General features: G+C 37.4%; 1 protein-coding gene across 1 annotated transcript in view; it reads left to right on the top strand.

Moving 5' to 3' along the window:
- The first annotated feature begins 544 nt into the window (after positions 1 to 544).
- Positions 545 to 17994, top strand: part of LOC128866741 (nyctalopin) — a 110156-nt gene continuing 92706 nt past the window's right edge. The window contains exon 1 of the mRNA XM_054107705.1: positions 545 to 634. The gene's annotated coding sequence lies outside the window, so the exon portion shown is untranslated. The remainder of the gene's footprint in view (positions 635 to 17994) is intronic.

Genomic DNA, 17994 nt, shown 5'->3' with positions numbered 1-17994 from the left:
TATTTGAAAATCCGCTTTGTTTACAAATTAAAAACAAATCTATGTTATGAAGGTGTCCAGGGGCGTTGAAAAATGGAGTTTCGAGAGAAACGCAGCTAAAGTTTTTGATAAGTTACGCATTGGACTTAGAGGACTGAGCTGGATCGCACCTCAGTATTCTCGGTATTTCTGTTTTAAGGTTTAATAAAAAAAAATTAAAAAAAATTATGCCCATGTATTGAAATTTACACAGTGAAATTTATGAGTAAAACTACTGACAAAGTGAGGATAACATCATATATTTTTTCTTATCTGTGTTGGTAGATCTTCATTTTTTTAATTGAAGCCTGCACTATTTTTTAAATAAAATGATCATGAAAAGTGTGGCTACCCTATATTTATATTATTTATATATTTGGTTTAGTCATTTACTCAGCTTATTAATATTTTGTTATTTACATGCAAAGGATTTCTTCAGTTCTCATTTTCAATACATCTACCGGAATTTTCAATGAAAAATAATTCCAATTTTAAACAAATATTTCTTATTTCTCATTTCAGCATTTCAAGTGTTGCATCTTCATTAAATCAAAATAATTACACATTCGTTGAGTGCACATTCTTCATCATTCATAAGAGAGATCTCATGCTTGGGGTAAGTAAATATTTAAATTGAATTAGTGTTGATTTATACAGATAACGCAGTTAATCACCTAATCGATAAATGAGCGTAAAGAGGTATGGTAGGAATTTTTGTGATTGGAAATTGTATACTTTAGGCTGCTTTTTATATTTACTAATAACAACGCTAAACATTGTGAGGCGAATCAGTCGAAAATAAAACGAATTAAAAAGAAAAAAAACTTGCATTCAATATTAAACTTAATAAAATTAACCAGAATATATATAAAAATAGTGACGAAAGGCAGTTTGATTTTTCTTCTTAGTGTATTACAGCGATATTTCTAGTTTCAAAAATAGCGATTGTACTTGCGATAACTACTTACGTAAGCTTAAGGGTAACTCCTGGGCTAACTCGTTGCTCAAGAGTTACATAGCTCAAATAAATAATATAAATAAGAGTATCACGCCCACACAAGCATTCAGATAAAAATCTCATTATAACTAATGACTAACTCATGACATTTCATGCATAACCTAAGTAGTAACATTAGTAACCTCATGGCGCTATCTTTCTTTACTAGTCCGTAGCTCAAAATAAATACTAATATGACTCTTATAAAATATAATAATTGTACAAATTTTAGCGCTAACAAATGGAAAATTCAAGTTCACCAAAGAGTTTAGATGAAAATCTCATAATAACTAACAAGTAACCCATGAAATTTCATGGGTAAGGGGGCGTCCATAAATTACATGAGGTGTTTTTTTCAATTTTCTGAACCTCCCTCCCCCCCTGGTGAGATGTCGTGAGATTTTATTCAACCCCCTCCCCCATCCCCCAATCTCACGTGAGATTTTTCAAAATGTGGGTTTCTTATGTAAACGCGTTGGATTGTTATTGTAAAAAGAAAAAAAATTTGCTTCGTGCTTTTATTTACGACTAGTTAAGACTAGTAATCAATATTGCTGAGATTTATAAGTGTAATAAGAAGTTAACAATAGAAGACTTAAATCGTAACTACTGCGATTAAAAAAAGAATATCTACTCTAATTCAGTCATGGAGAATCATGCGCGGTTTCAAGAGAGACTATTGGGACCAACATGTCCATATGATTTTCAGTAAAATCATGTGCTCCTTCAACTTCGTTCTAATCTAGCCACTCTAAGCCGTTGACGCTTGCGCACAGTAACTCATTAGCTCGTCTTGTGACAATCCGTGAGGGTCGCACTTTGCGGAACATACGCGCTTGCTTAGCTAGTGCAATGTGAGCTGCTCTCCTGTGCTCTGCAGCTCTTGTGATAGATGCGAAGTAAATACCGCATGTACTGCAGCATATTTTCTCTAAATCATCAGGTATACTTGGGCAATAGAGATCAATAGGCGTGCTGATGAAGGCATTCAGCGGTTGAATCGGTACGCGTATTAGAAATGGAGCAAATGATTTTCCGTCATGTTCTTTAAAGTCCAGAATTGTCAAACGTCAACCTGAGTAATAGGGCGTTCGGCTCATAGTGGCGCGAAAACAACCGACGGGCTACACTGTACTGCAAATTCAGATTAAATTGAGCTATTTGGTATAAAACAAATATGGTGGTTTGATAGTAGTAATGTATAACGTCGAAGTATGAATGAAATTATTTTCTTTCGAACGAATTAGTGAATGATCTTAATCATACTACGATTACGCTTGAGATTAAATCTTAAGCATGTACAATTTTTTTGTTTCAATCAGAAAAAAAATTGCGTGATATTTGCCGAGACCCACCCCCCTAAAAAACGTAAGATTAGATGAGATTTGACTCGACCCCCTCCCTCCTTAAACATCTCACGTAATTTATGGACGCCCCCTAACTTCATAACTGACTTAAGTGACACTTTTTTTTATTAGTCCGACAGCTCAAATACTTCATTTTAGGAATCTTAAAGCTCAACACATAAACACTCAAGCCCACAGAAGAATTTATGTGAAAATCTCATTATAACTAATGACTAACTCATGACATTTCATGAGTAATTTCATGACTAACTCGTAGTGCCGCCTCTTTTCACTAGTCGGGCAGCTCAAATAAATACTCATACGAGGCTTAATTTACCCAAGGACTTAAAGTACTAACCACAAATGGCAGTTATATTTCTTAATTTTGGAAGTTTAAAAATCTGGCTGCAAGAACCGACTTCCCTTTGCATTTCGTACCAGTGATTCCTACAGGCATTCATCTCGCTTTTATGCGACTACCTTATTCAGTTACTAACTACTGCTGACCTTCAAATTCAATAGTCAGTCGTTAATATAATTAAAGTTAAACACGAATTTTCCATTTGTAAAGAAGGTTTGGCAATGAAATATTCGAGAATCAATGCGAAATTAGAGTCAAGGTTGATACAAAATTTTGCGTTGATCAATGCTTTTAGTGGCAAGAGAGATACTCTTTACCCAATACACCTTCACTTTCATTAGATGCGCTATACTGAAGCAAAATTGAGTTGTATGCATCAGTTTTTGCGTTGGAGATTCAAGTGAAATCGTATAACAAAAAAGTTAATATGTCATACAAATGGATGTGCACACATATGTCGGGTGTTCCATTAAGACCGGCTATTTCGAGTGAAAGGATATGTATGTATCAGGCTTATAACATTGTAACGAGGGTTTGGTGCAACGTCGTGAGATCCTTTTGAACACGGATAGATCAAAGGCACTCAAGGAGACTCCTAAGGCTAAAAAGCCACAGCTCTCGAATTTAGTGGATGCCCATTACCGAGAATTGTCCATTAGGTGTCCATGCATTGAGACTTGGTATTGCTTCGAGTTCTTTCGCTGTCTGAAAGATGAGATGAAATCGTATCAGCACTCTCTCCTCAGCACTCCTGCTCTCACCGGGTTGAGATTCAGACATCTTGGCTTTCACTTTTTTGCTAGACCTGGGGATAGAACAGGTTTAGGTGTCACACATGGTCTTCTGCGAAACCCTCAAACATAACCCCCTTTAGTATATCCTTTCTGTCATGGATTTACTCTTTTAACTTCAATGATTGCTCTATTCGTGCGATGGTGGGTGTCACCTCTGAGCACTGCCTTATGGCGACGCACGACTATCCCTCAAATGACTTCTGTCATAGCTGCGAAGATAAGCAAGAGATCGTGACCTTTGAAAACTATCTCTGGGACTTTTTCGCGCTTAGCATTTTTTCTAACGCTTAGCAATAGATATTCGGGATCTCCAGCGTTTCATAAAAAAATTGCTTATATTACATCACGTGGGAAGCTAAATGGACGGAGTTGAGTACCCTCCCAATTGGCATTATAATGGTACGTTTGGCCTAAGTCTGCCCCTCTACATCCTCTCTTATGAAAAATTCTGCGCGCATCGGCTTTAACGTTTTATAATAAACAAAAAAAGAACCCAAGTAGGGAAGTTAGCCTTTCTTCAGTCCCGTCCAGCATTACATGTCCGCACACATTTTAGAAAAATTTAATTTTCGCTGTGTTCTTGAATCAAATAAACTCTCAAAGAGAGTTATAGCTTATAACAGTAGATGGATGGGCGAAAATTTAGCATTAGCATATAAAAAGTGGGCGTGGCTCTTATACGAGGTCAATAAAATTATATTTATGTTGGATCTAAATGAGGTGGGGACCACTACGTGTACGCGTAAATAGTTTGCGAAAATTTTATTAAGGGGTTCCGGTGGTCTAGTGCTCGAAAATTTAGGGTATTTTCAGGAATTTGTTTTACAATACAAAAAGTGAAAAACTTCTAAATTGTTAAGGCTTTTTATCTAACTTCTTTTACATTCTTTTACATACAAAAATGAAAAAAAAAAAATTTATTTCTTAATTTCAAAAATTTTAAAAATGGCGCTCAAGTTAACCAGCCCGAAAAATTCAACATGGACGGTGTTGTACATTTTGGCTTTTCTATTTATATGAAACTCAAAAGCCCAAAAAATTATTTATTTATTTATGACTGTAGGTACGTTCCATATTACCTGCTAAAACGGCTATAGAATCGAAAGTACTGGGAATATCCTTCCAAAATCTTGACAGCAAAGCCTATTTTTTCCTTGTTCGCTCATCCCGAGAGCATAGGGCCTCGAGAAGACTTGTATCCATTCGGACGACATGATCCAGGAAACGTAGCCGCTGGATCTTTATTCGCTGCGCTATGTCTATGTCGTCGTAAAGCTCATACAGTCCATCGTTCTATCGCCTGCGATATTCGCCGTTGCCAAAGTGCAAAGGTCCAAAATCTTGCGCAGAATCTTTTTTTCAAACACTCCAAGCGTCGCCTCGTCGGATGTGGTCATCGTCCACGCTTCTGCGCCATACGATGGGACGGGCATCATGAGAGCCTTGTAGAGTGTTACTTTTGTTCGTCGAGAGAGGACTTTACTGCTCAATTGCCTACTTAGTCCAAAGTAGCACTTGTTGGCAAGAGAGATTCTACGTTGGATTTCAAGGCTGACATTTTTATCGGTGTTAATGCTGGTTCCCAAATAAACGAAGTCTTTTACAACCTCGAAATCATAACTGTCAACAGTGACGTGGGTGGCGATACGCGAGTGCGCCGACTGTTTGTTTGAAGACAGGAGGTACTTCGTTTTGTCCTCGTTCACCACCAAACCCATTCGCTTTGCCTCTTTATCCAGTTTGGAGAAGGCAGAACTAACAGCGCGGTTGTTAAGGCCGACGATGTCGATATCATCGGCATACGCCAACAATTGTACGCTCTTATAAAATATTGTGCCTGAGCGATTAAGTTCTGCGGCTCGTACGATGCTCTCCAACATCAGGTTAAAGAAGTCACACGACAGCGAGTCACCCTGTCTGAAACCTCGTTTGGTATCAAACGGCTCGGAGAGGTCCTTCCCAATTCTGAAGGCGCTGCTGGTGTTGAGCAACGTCATCTTGCAAAGCCGTATTAGCTTTGTGGGGATACCAAATTCAGACATCACCTTTGTTCTTACAGGAAAACGCCCCGGTCTTGAAACCTTCTGTAAGCCGCCGAACTTTCTGGTAGAACTTTCGGGCGTTGTTCCTAAGGGCCAGCATCTAAAGCTACCCGGACTCACGTATTTCGACCTCTCGTTTCTTCTGTCGGATAATACGTCTCTCTTCCTTTCTTAGCTCTCAGTAGTGAGGTGATTAGCCTGCCGCTAATCTAGCCTATAATTTCGAAATATTAAAAAAAAAAAATCGATTTTTTTTAATTCTAGACCACCGCCCTTAAGTCGTTGTCCATTTATTTATAACAGAGATATCACGTTTTCTTCTTTGTATACCTTAGACAGAAATGCTCGCCTGTAACAAAACCAAAACCTCAGAATCTTAAAAATAGTCCCCAATATTGTTTTTTTCTAGACTTTCAAGATAGGCGCCCTTAATGGAACACCTAATAGCAAAAAGTGGCAGTTACCTAGTTTTCTCTAGCTTTGCCCCAAGCATTAAATCAAATGCTTACAACTTTTTCTGTCGAAGCGCATGCAATTCGTAATAAAATTGAAAGTTCATATGCATATTTTTGGCATTGAAGCTCTTTTTTGTGTTGGCTACAGCTGGATTGTGCGCTCGTCTACGCCCGCTGAGAACTGAAACTTTTGCATGTGAAAATGCAATTTTGCGTTAGTGTCGCAGTGAAATTTCAGAATCAACTTGAAACGCGCAAAAAGCGAAACTCAGAGTTGACTCAATTGTGTGCAAACAAATATTCTAATTCACTCGCACTAGCGGGACGCCATTTGTCGTGCGAAAGAAAACAGCGAACGCCAGCAGTTGGGATTGTTTTTTTTTTTCTTCTTTTCAGCAAACTAAATTTCTAGTTTATTTCTCGCTGGTTTACCAACTATATTTGCATTGATTTACTTACCTTGGCTGCCTCTCTCCTTCACTCCTTTCCTTTATCTTGATGCACCTTTGCGCAGCTCGCTTGTCACAAGTGCTTGTAAATTTGTTAGTCATGACTTTTGTTGGCGTGTGGCAAGAGTTGGCAATTGGCAATTGCTTTGCCACCTCACAAGCTACATACTTTCCTTGCGGTTAATATTGTTGTTTGTTTGTTTGCGAACGCTTCACTTAGTTTCTTACTCGCGCTATATTGCTTTGGATTTTTGTGTGTTTTTTTTTCTGTGACTGAATTTTACAGAACTGGGCTAGTGAAACTTTAAGCTTTGCACCTGAGGCTATAGTCCACTTTCACTTGCATTTTCAATTGCATCAAAACTGTAACAAAATGCATTTGGGGATTCTCCTACTTTACGACTTTAAACAATTTCCATTTTTTTTTTTATAGCTTTCCGCTGCTGAAAGTCCATTGTTTGCTCTGTTGAGACTTAAAATTTCATGCCAAGTAAATCTCTATTTCCTTTCAGCAATTTTCCATCCAAATTTGTTGACTAATCCGAAAATGGTATAGAGCCACACTTAAGCTTTGCAAAATTCAAGCAGTCACATTTACAGTTATTTGCGCAGCGTTGCACTTAAGCTTGGGATTTATAACAACCAAATTCTCTTAGTTCACTGAAAAGTCTTTATGTACTTACGAAATTTAGATCTCCTTTTTGCTGCTTATAAATCCTCACCAACTACCACAGGCTTTTTAGCGCTTGCTCTACAACTTACTAACTCCACCTCCTCCCACTTCCCCTTCAACTGACACACATTCACTCTCGCTTCTAATTTCTAAACTTTCACCTGCTTTTTTACCGACACTTTTGTTGTCCGAAAAATAAAACTTCGCTTCGTTATTTCACCAGCATTTCCCCTTAACGACTCCCAGCCAACAACAATTCATGGTGGCACCTTTATTTGTTACGAAAAGTATATTCTTGTGCTCTTGCTATTTTCATGTCCTTGTGTTGAATTTGTTTTTCTATTTATTTGTTTGCCATTTTGTCGCTTGTTAGTGTGACTTTATTCTTCTTCTTCTTCTACTACTTCTACTTTTGTGCATGTGTATGTATGTGCTTCTACAACTTTTCCGCTTTTCGTTAACTACCCAGTTGTAAGAGTACAATTCGTGTTTTTGCTATTGTTGTGGCATAAATTCTATCAAAAAGTTTTATTCGAAATTTAAGTGAAAATTTTGCTGCATAAAGATGACATTTTAAAGACTTTGAGTGCTGGCTTTTAGTGTGGGTGTGTGTGTGTTTTTTAAGAGCGTAGTCGGCTTTTAGGAGAATCTTTCATGTGGTCAAATGGGAATGTGGGGAAAGTGGCATTTGAAGCATAGGAAAAAAGAGAGGATGCTTGTTAAATTTTGTTTTTTACTGTAATGGTTGCAATTTGGTCAGTTGAAGTAGTTTTAGAGAGAATAATTTTTGTTGGTACATAGTTGCTGATTTTCTCAGGTGTAGAGTTGGCTTGAATCCATGCACATACAACTCACGAAAAAACTGTACTACCAAAACATTTTGCGCAGTTTTTACTACTTTACTTTTGTTTTTCTAATTTTTATATATTTTTTTATGAAAAGATTGTTTAATCTACAATACAAAAATATTAGGAAAATCTATGTTTGAAATTATGAATAAGATTTAAAAAAATCTAAGAAATGTTCATAAAAATTTGTGACTTTTCAAACCGAATATTTAGGGTATACAGTTTTATAGCCCATTGGATTTTGATGTTGCAAGTTTGAAGTGGCTAAAAATTCTGGTTGATTTTTGATTTTTTCACTGACGGTATTGCGCATTTTCAACCTTTTGCAAAAAAAACAAAAAAATTTTGAAGTCAGCGCGATTTTTGGGAGGCTTCAAGCTTGCCCTTTATTGGACTAAAATTTATTAGGTTATACAACTGAGTATAAAAAATGTGTATAAAAATTATATTTGAAACGCTTGGAATTTTGGAAAATATGGTATAACAAAAACGCATCTGATATGGAATAACAAAACGCAAATGACAGCGAAACGTAATTTTGTCTATGGTTAAGTAGAAAATTTGATAATATAATTTTTGTCACAAATATATGTATAATCACAGTAATTTTTATTCTCTTGGAATCATCGTTATCAATGCCGCGATCAAACCTGTTCCGATAAAGCCGTAAGCAAGAAGGATACGAAAAATTGCGAATGAAACGAACGAAGAAGCACAAGGAATTGCCCGGTGAAGAGCGCCGCGTTAGTATGGCTCGACTTCGTGCTTCTTAACCACAAGAGCAAAGTAAGCCAGCGCGTGAAACGGCTCGGTTGGCAATGCGGAATCGTCGAGCGAATAACAGAGATCAACAAGTAGATCATCTTCGACTCCCAAGAAGAGAATTATGAAGTGCTGATTTGAATCGAGCAGCGTTTCGTAGTAATCATGCTTCGAAACATAAGCCCACCAAAACTTTGCAACGGTACGAGTTTGGTGGTAAATTAATTGATGAACAAAGTGATTTACGCGACGATACTCAAAGGAAAATTCGAAGGTGAAGAAGTTCTCATTCCGAGGATCCCGATGATCCCAACCGATCTTCCGTTTGAGTTTAAAAGACTTCAGTTTCCGATCCGTCTAGCATTCGCCATGACCATTAACAAATCACAAGGCCAATCCTTGAAAGTTTGTGATCTGAATCTAGAAAATCAATGTTTCTCACATGGTCAATTATATGTGGCATGTTCACGGATCGGAAAACCGTCTGCGTTGTTTGTTCTTGCACCTGATAAAAAAACATGATAATGTCGTGTATCACGAGGTGCTTAACTGAAGAGTGCAATCGATTAAAGCTTCATTGAAATACTTAATTAATAAAAAAATTAACTTAATAATCAAAAAAAAAAAACAAAGTTCGCCGGGTCAGCTAGTTTAAAATTAAATGAAGAATTATGCAAGTTGAAAAAGTAGTCAAAATTGTTCAAAATGTTGTGGTAATATAGTTTTTTCGAAGGCTCTATGTTGACTTACATTCAAGATGTTAAATGGAGCCCAACTATCTATTGTGACGCCAAAAATAGATCACTCATTACAGTGATATCGAACTCAAAATGAAAGCATAGGAAATTGAAAACGACAAACGAACCATAGGAGCTTTAATTTATAAATATTTTTATAAAAAATTTGGCATGAAAAATATTGGGAGTATTGTGAAAAGATAAAGTGACTAGGTGGGTATGTGAACACAAGTGCACAAGCCTCCAGTATCTACATAAAAAATGGATTAATGGAAGTTGAATATCTCCACACAGCTCCTATTATCCCTTAACCGTGTGCGCCTGTACCTTTTATTGATTTAATTTTCTCCACAACCACCACATCGCCAGTGGTCACGCAGTAGCCGCAGCGAGAGCAGCAAAGTGTTGCTCTTCACTTTTTTTCATACCTTTTAATAAAGATACTTTTTCATTCGTTCTTTTCATAATTTTAATATTTTTTTCTGTTTTTCTTGGCACAGGCAACCCTTGCCCGAAAGCTAGTGAAAATATTTTTTTTGTGTGTGTGTAAAAAACCTTTGGCGGAAGTAAACAAACAAACCGTTTTTATAACCAACGCCGCTGGCTGCCGAACGAGCTCTAGATAGCAAAAAAGAAGGGCAGGGAGTTACAAAAAATGCATTTAATAGGATACATACAAATTTAAAAGCCTGATAACACAAATGGAAAAAAGAACTTTTTGCTAGGCGCAACAAAAATTATTTTACGCCGCTGTGCTTTGTCGCTGCCACAATGCTTGTGGCCTCTATAGACAGCCATGCCAACTTTCAACTCACTTGGACCTGCCGTGCTCGCCAGTGCTTTTTGCGCTGCCTACGTCGGTTATTGGCTTTAGCTGCCGTCGACCAACGGCTTGGGGTTAACTGTCTGCCGTTGCTTGGCTTTCCTGTTGCCTTGCGCCTACTGATCCTTTCTGCTTTATTTGCCAAAAAGGAAATTAAGGTGAAACTTGTTGGCAAATTGCTTTGCTCTAAGCTGATTTTCATATGTAAGCACACCTATACACACGTGCACACTTATACATACAGGGAATGCATGTAAATTTTTCACTTATTAAAGTTCATCCGGGCTCACTTACTTGCTCGAAGCTCTATTTAGACCTAGTAACACACTGGCGTGGTTAATTACTTGGAAAGTTTGGTGGTAAAATTCATGTGAGCGCTTACCGAGATATTCCAACCAAAATCGGTCAGTTTACTGAAGCATTAAAAAGTTGGCAGCCAGCACAGAAAAAAAATTGATGAGCTTCGTTGAAAGTTTTTTGTTTTTTTTTTTTAGTCGAGATATGTATAATTTCTGTAAATATTGGTAAAAAGTTACAATTGCGGACATTTTTTTTCCTTGTTCACCCCTCTTGGGAGCATAGGGCCTCCACAAGACTTGAATTGCGTTGGTTTCGTTAATGTATTTGATTTCTCACAGCGTAGGTGATTAGCCTGCCGCCAATTGGGGACATAGAATATTAAAAAGTTTTCTTGAGCAGTACTAGGCGCTCAGCCGAACTTTAAGGCGTATTTCTACGATGGAAAAGATTTTCACAAAACTCCGTCTGTTATTCGTAGGCTGAATAAAATTGTAGCCCCATTCATCTGGGTAGCAACAACCAAAAGCACACCAAATATTGCAGTGTATGGAAGTCTGTCATAAATATCGCGCAGGGGCTTATGCGGCAGTATCATCAATACGCCACACATAAATACTATTAAAAAATGTGTCTCAAAATGATTTTTAGTAGCCTTCTCAACACAAATTCCACAAAATCCTCAATAAAGTGCCACGTCCGATCTCCTTTTAACTTCACTTACTGCTGCCACGCAACGCACAATCGAAAAAGTCTGCCCGCACTTGACCTAAGAAAAAATAATCGATGTTGACCCACTTTAGTGCGACATTTTTCATTGCAGCCAACTACGTAATCACAGTGCTTGTAAGTGAAGAGATATGGCGTGGAGCTCACAGAATTGACGTGGACTGCAATAAAATTATTACATTTTAATTGGAAAATCATGAAAAACGCCGGTGAAAATTGCGCCTCTACAGCAATCAATGAAACGTAAATGAGTGAATGCCACTTAGAGTGAATGGACGAATGAACACTGAAATAGAGCCGCCATCAGTGAAGTGGAAGACTTAAAAACGCTGACAACTGGAAGATGAAATATGGAAAGCGAATTAGGCAGTGGGCGCCTGTTTGAGGTAAAGAGCCTCGAACGCAGTTGGAGCGCGCAATTTTTGTGAGATTTTTGGGGCAGACATGGCGCTGTGTGAAATGGCGCTCATGGGCTTATTACGCTTCACAAGTTTTTGAAGCAATTCGATTGGCAAGGTATGAAAACTTGAGACGTATTTAAAAAAAAAAACGAAAAAAAATATTCGAGCTCTTTTTAAGTGTTTTTAAGTAGTGGAAATGCACGCTATTCTCCTGCACTTCGATGCCTCGAGGCAGTTGACTAGTGTTGACAATTTTTACTGCTTGTTTATAAATCGCAATATCGCTGACCTCCAGCTTTTTTACTGCTTTGTGACATTTATAAAAATCTGCTATAAAACTATTTGCAGTAGCGCATTAGTAGTGTGCCGAAAAAACAGCGTGAAACATCTAAATTGTGGCGCAGCCACAAAAAGTTGGCTGCAGTGAGTGAACCTGCCGCAAATAAAGCGGTATCCAAATACGAGTATATCTACTCTCCGCCTGCAACTAAGTCCTTACCGCCTTTTCTCCAACAAACACTATTGCCAAGCGCAGTTCCTTTTCTACAGCTACTCCTTTTTTTTTTTGTGAGTTTTTTTTTGGAGCGCTGCAGCCAGTTGGTAAATTTCAAATGTTGGCTGCTTTCCCGCCACATTTTGTGCCTGTTGGCAGCACTTTTGCTGCAGCGTGTGCTGCCGCTGTTATTGCTTAAGTAGATTTATGGTTGCCATAGTAGATATCTTACTTGCCAGCCAGGCTGAGAAAAAATGCAGAGTGCTGCAGTTGCAGCTAGAATTGCCACAGGCGCCGTTGTGCTTTTTTCTATTAAAAAATTGTACGCATTGCTTTCACAGCACAAAAAAGTGGAAAGCTCTGTTACAAAAGCATAAAAAGGTTGCAGTGTCCGAGTGAGGCAAGCGCAAGAATTTAAACAGTGCATAAATGGAGTTGTTGAAGTTGAAATAGAAATCGCTGCTTTAATAGGATCAGTGGTTGAAATTTATAAAAATGTTTAACCCTTACGGAACCTAACCTAAAAAAAAATTTAATTAGCTGGTATCTGCGATTTCGCTTGCGTATGAGTTGAAATATTTAATGTATTTTATTTCTTTTCCTTGTTTACTCCTCTCGGGAGCATAGGGCCTCGACAAGACTTGTCTTGTCTTGGTTTCGTTAATCTATTTGGTTTCTGACAGGGTAGGTGATTAGTCTGTCGCTACCAGTACTAAGTGATGGAAATGCCCACCTGTCGTAGCTTAGGAGCCACGCCTTCTTACTGCTTGGAGCCCCATCTGTGTGTCACATTTTTCTGCCAGAAGGATCGCACAGATGGTTGAGGGCTTCGCTAAAGTGGTGTGTTTGCGCTATTACCGCGGCTTCCGCTTCCTCTTGCTGGCGCCACTTGATGCAATGTATAACTGTCTGCTTTTCTTTGTTTTTGCTTGTTTTTTTAGCAGCCAGAAAGCAAATAATGCGCTGACTATTGTGCGGGAGGAAGGATGTAAGTGATGGAAAGGATTCGTTTTTGGGCTTGAGGACCTCACAACCACAACTTGTGGGATGGCAGGCTAGTGCATTTACACTAGACTACCGAAGCCGCTAATACCAAAGGAACTTAAAATAATATTGCAAAACAGAAATATTTTTGAAATGGATTATTTTTTATTATAATCTGGTAGAGAAGGCAAAAACCAATCCGGGTTGTAACGCTAAATTTTGATAACTACGATGATAATCTGGTAGATACTTAAATGGTATTTATTTTTTTTTAATATGATATCCGGCATATATCCGTCGAGGCCGCGTATTATAAAGTTCACTCCATCAGCTCAATTTTTGACAACTTTTTCCATTGGGATCAGAGCAATAAATCCAAAAAAGCCCAATCAGCAAAAATACGGCGCAAACAGAAGTAATTTGCCTCCCATTCATGCACGAGTTGTATGTTATAGGCACGTAAATTAAGATCCTTACGTAAAATCTGCCATGACTTGACATTTCCGCGTTTTGTTCAACACTCCGCTCTTTGAATTTCGCGAACAGATGTATTTATTATTATTATTATTTTTTAAGTAAATTTCCACAATTTTTTAGCGTTGTTATGGCGTTAAACGATTCGTGATAACTTGCCAAACCTTATTGAAAAGAAATGTGAAAACAGTTTGCCATTCTCAGCTTTCAAACCTCTATGTTCCTCGATATGTTCTAATGCAGCAAAACACCCGATATTTATCACTTATAAAATTTTTTTTTTTTTCCTTAGTCAATTCGTTTCGTTAATCTGTTTGATTTCTGACAGGGTAGGTGATTAGCCTGCCGCTACCACCCAGTCCTAAATGGTGGGAAATCCCACCTGTCGTTGCTGAGGAACAACGCTTTCTTACTGCTTGGAGCGCCATCTGTGTTTCACATTTTTTTGCCAGAAGAATCGCTTAGATGGTTGAGGACTTCGCTACCTAAACACTTAACAACAATAAATTTTTGAAGCTGAAAGGTTCAAAATTTCTGTTTTCAGTTGACATTTTTTTCGTTTTTCCAGGATATTTAAAAGTTCGCCTGTTTAGTCGATTCAGCTACCGAAGTATAACGACATTTCAGCTCCGTTACGTTCCGACACTTTTTCTCCATAAAGCAGAAATATCTACTTTATATTGCAAGACAATTCCAATACTTTTTGAGCTTACAAATAAGTGTAATTGCTTTAATGGTTGCGTGAGAATTTATGTCAAAACTTAACTTACGGACAGCGAGACACACAAGAAATATAGGGAGCAGGGCTCAAGGGAAACTGTAAAGAAACTGTAAATTATTCAAAAGATTATTCAGTTTGATAGATTTGAAGATATCGCAGCAGTAGGTTGGTAATGCCTCCCTAAGTTCGTTACAGAAACGAGCACCATTCAGATGGACTATTTAAGGGGGAGCCTGGCTTATGAGATCTAAAAATTGCATCTCTTATTAAATTAATTTAGCACTGCAAAGTTTTTTCTATCTTTTAATGATTATTTAAAAAGTATAAAAAATTCTTGTACTGGTTAAAATAAGCTGAAAAAAATGTTTAACATAGAAATTAGTAGAGCGCTGCAACGCTGAAGTTTCCAACTGGCGTACAAGATACAGCTCGTAATTATTATCTAAAGCAAAAAATTCAAATGGATTTCTAATAATCATGATTTTTTATTCTAGATGAACTAAGAAAACTGGGAGAAATTCCAAAATTTCAACTTTATGGAGGTTTTAAAGAAAAAAATGCCTTTCTATCAAAAAAAAATCACATCTATTTTGTTAGTTCAAATAAAAGAGAATTTAATACTGAAGGGAACAAGCTATGATTCATTTCAAAAGGTTCATTAGTTTTTTTTCATTCATGCACGCCAATTCAAAGAAATCATAAAAATGAAAAGTCGAGAAAAGAAGATAAAGCTTGTACTATAGCTGTCCCGTCACAGCGTAAGTACCTAACGCTCGCCTACCTTTGGCTTTGTATCTACGGAAATAATGATGTTCTTCTTGATTTCTCGCTTTCAAGAACAGCATTTTTAAATCTTTTGAACTCTATATTATAGTTAGTTAGTAGCTAGTATAGTTTTTAAATGCATGTACGGGCGGCCGCCGTAGCCGAATGGGTTGGTGCGTGATTACCATTCGGAATTCACCGAGAGGTCGTTAGTTCGAATCTCGGTGAAGGCAAAATTAATAAAAAACATTTTTCTAATAGCGGTCGCCCCTCGGCAGGCAATGGCAAACCTCCGAGTGTATTTCTGCCATGAAAAAGCTCCTCATAAAAATATCTGCCGTTCGGAGTCGGCTTGAAACTGTAGGTCCCTCCATTTGTGGAACAACATCAAGACGCACACCACAAATAGGAGGAGGAGCTCGGCCAAACACCTAACAGAAGTGTACGCGCCAATTATTTATTTATTTTTTAATATATTTGTAGTTTAATCTAAGCAACTTTTGTATAATAGTCTGTAAGAATTGTAATTCATAAACTTAAATAAATATTGAGAATTAGGCTCTGTAACTTTGTGTAAATATTTTTAAATATATTAGGAATCGCTTAAAACTTTTTTGACCTTATAAACCAGGCTTCCCCCTTAAAAAATCACATAATTATTGAACTTCATCTGGTATCGCTGGACGGAACCGGTCTAAGCGTGACTGGAAGCCAACCAGTTTAATTTAGCCTAACCTATTCTAACAAATAAGTGACAACGCTACTAAAAAATTACTTTTTTAATTATAATATTCTCAATGATGCACTGCGACCTCTGATGTGGCCCATTGTAATAGAAATTGAATTAAAATTACATCCTAATACTGAATTCATCTGCAGTTTTTATATAGTACATAATTATGTACGTGTACAGTTATGCAAAAGTGAGTGCTAACAGCAATATTAGTTGTTGTATGTAAATATTCATTTGCGGTAACATAAACCGCTTAACATAAATCCCCACATTGTTACTCCACAATTTGTACATAGTTGTTATTTAGCATACGAACCCACACTTACATTAACATTAACATTCATACTTTTGTATAGTCGCTAACATAGCCTTGCTTTGAGCTGCATTCCGTAGGCATTAACAGCAGTAGAGCGCTCTCATTTGTGATTTGCAGGATAGCAGTGCTGTTATGTTATGTGGGTCGCAAATGCTAGATTATATACGATTTTTAGAGTCTTGGAGTTCCATTTTTAAGGTAATTTTTTTCGCGTCATAAAATGAATAGCTCCCCCAGAATTCATAACCAATCCATTCCAAATTCGGGAAAGCTGTTCTCTAAATACAAAAAGGCCTTAAATGATGAATGGAAAAGTAGCTTGAACCCTTAAACGACTCTGGGATATACAAAAATGAACATAATTTAATTAAATAATTTACTGTTTGGCTAATATTTTTGTAGAAGCTTCTATGGAAATTCGGAGAAAGTAACTATATATATATGTAAGTGGAAAAATATATTGTATATTTGTTATAATTTTATTCAATAGCTGCCAATATTGAAAAAATGGTGTTTTTTTATAAAATTTTAATTTAAATTTTTTTTTTACACTTAAAATTATATACATTCTGTCAAAGAAGTGCCGGGCATTATTCATTAAAACGAAAAATAATTGTTTAATCAAGAAAATTTATTTTGCCACCTTCAAAATAGAGATCTTCTTCAGCGAATTCTGCTTAATCGCCTCTGCCTCTATCGACTCAAAGCGGCGTCCTCGGAGTGGCAATTTAAGTTTTGGGAAAAGGAAAAAGTCACAGGGCGCTAAAACCGGTAAATACGGTGATTGTTCGATGATATTTGTCGAGTTCTTGGTCAAAAAAGGGGTCACAATATGAGCCCTGTGAGACGGTGCGTTATCATGCAAGATCGTGCAAGATCCATGAGTTTTCTTTCCACAAATTGAGCCGTTTCCTAAGCGCATTCTCTCTTAAACGTCGCATAACTTCCAAATAATATTCTTTATTTATCGTAGAACAATTTGGAACGAACTCACAAATTCCGAGTGCATAAAACCATGATAATCAAAGAAACGAAGTAGCATGACTTTTACTTTTGACCGACTTCGACGAGGTTTTTTTTTGGGTTTCGACTCATGTGGATACCGCCATTCAGACGTCAGTTGACCTGTTATGATACGCTGGATAAACGTTCGGTTCGAACTCACTTGTTCAAGCATGTCTTCAGCCACCTTCTTCCCATGAATTCTTTGAAAGAAATTCAACTCTCTTGGGACGAGTCGAGCAGCCACACGGCTCATGCCCAATTGATGGTACAAAATGTTGCGAATTGATTCGTGAGACACGCTATGGCCACAGACTACCTCCCTCAAACTTAAATGATCATTTTCCAGCATTATTTCCTTGTCTTCAACTGATGTTTTCATCCATTGAAGACGTTAATGGGCGACCAGATCGGAGCAAATCTTTCACGACTTCTCGACCCTCTGCAAAAGCCTTATACCACTCTTAGAGACGCTTTTTTGATAAAGCACAGTCGCCATATGCTTACTGCAACATTTTCAATGATTCGGCACACGAAATCACGTTCAAAACACAAAATTTAAGACAAATTCTTTGTTCGATATTTTTATCCATAGTGAAAATCGCAGAGCCCACTTGCGCTTTGCTGATATAATTAAATGCCAAAAACAATATAATTTACAGATTAAGCTCAAACTCTTCAACACTAGAGAGGACAGTTGAATCAACATTCCAGCAAAAAAAATTTAGACATATGTATGTGCAACGCCCGCTTTTTAAATGACCCGATATTTTT

This window comes from Anastrepha ludens, chromosome 6, assembly GCF_028408465.1.
Source record: "Anastrepha ludens isolate Willacy chromosome 6, idAnaLude1.1, whole genome shotgun sequence".
NCBI lineage: Eukaryota > Metazoa > Arthropoda > Insecta > Diptera > Tephritidae > Anastrepha > Anastrepha ludens.
Note: the sequence above shows the minus strand (reverse complement) of the source record. Positions and strands in the feature narration are given on the sequence as shown.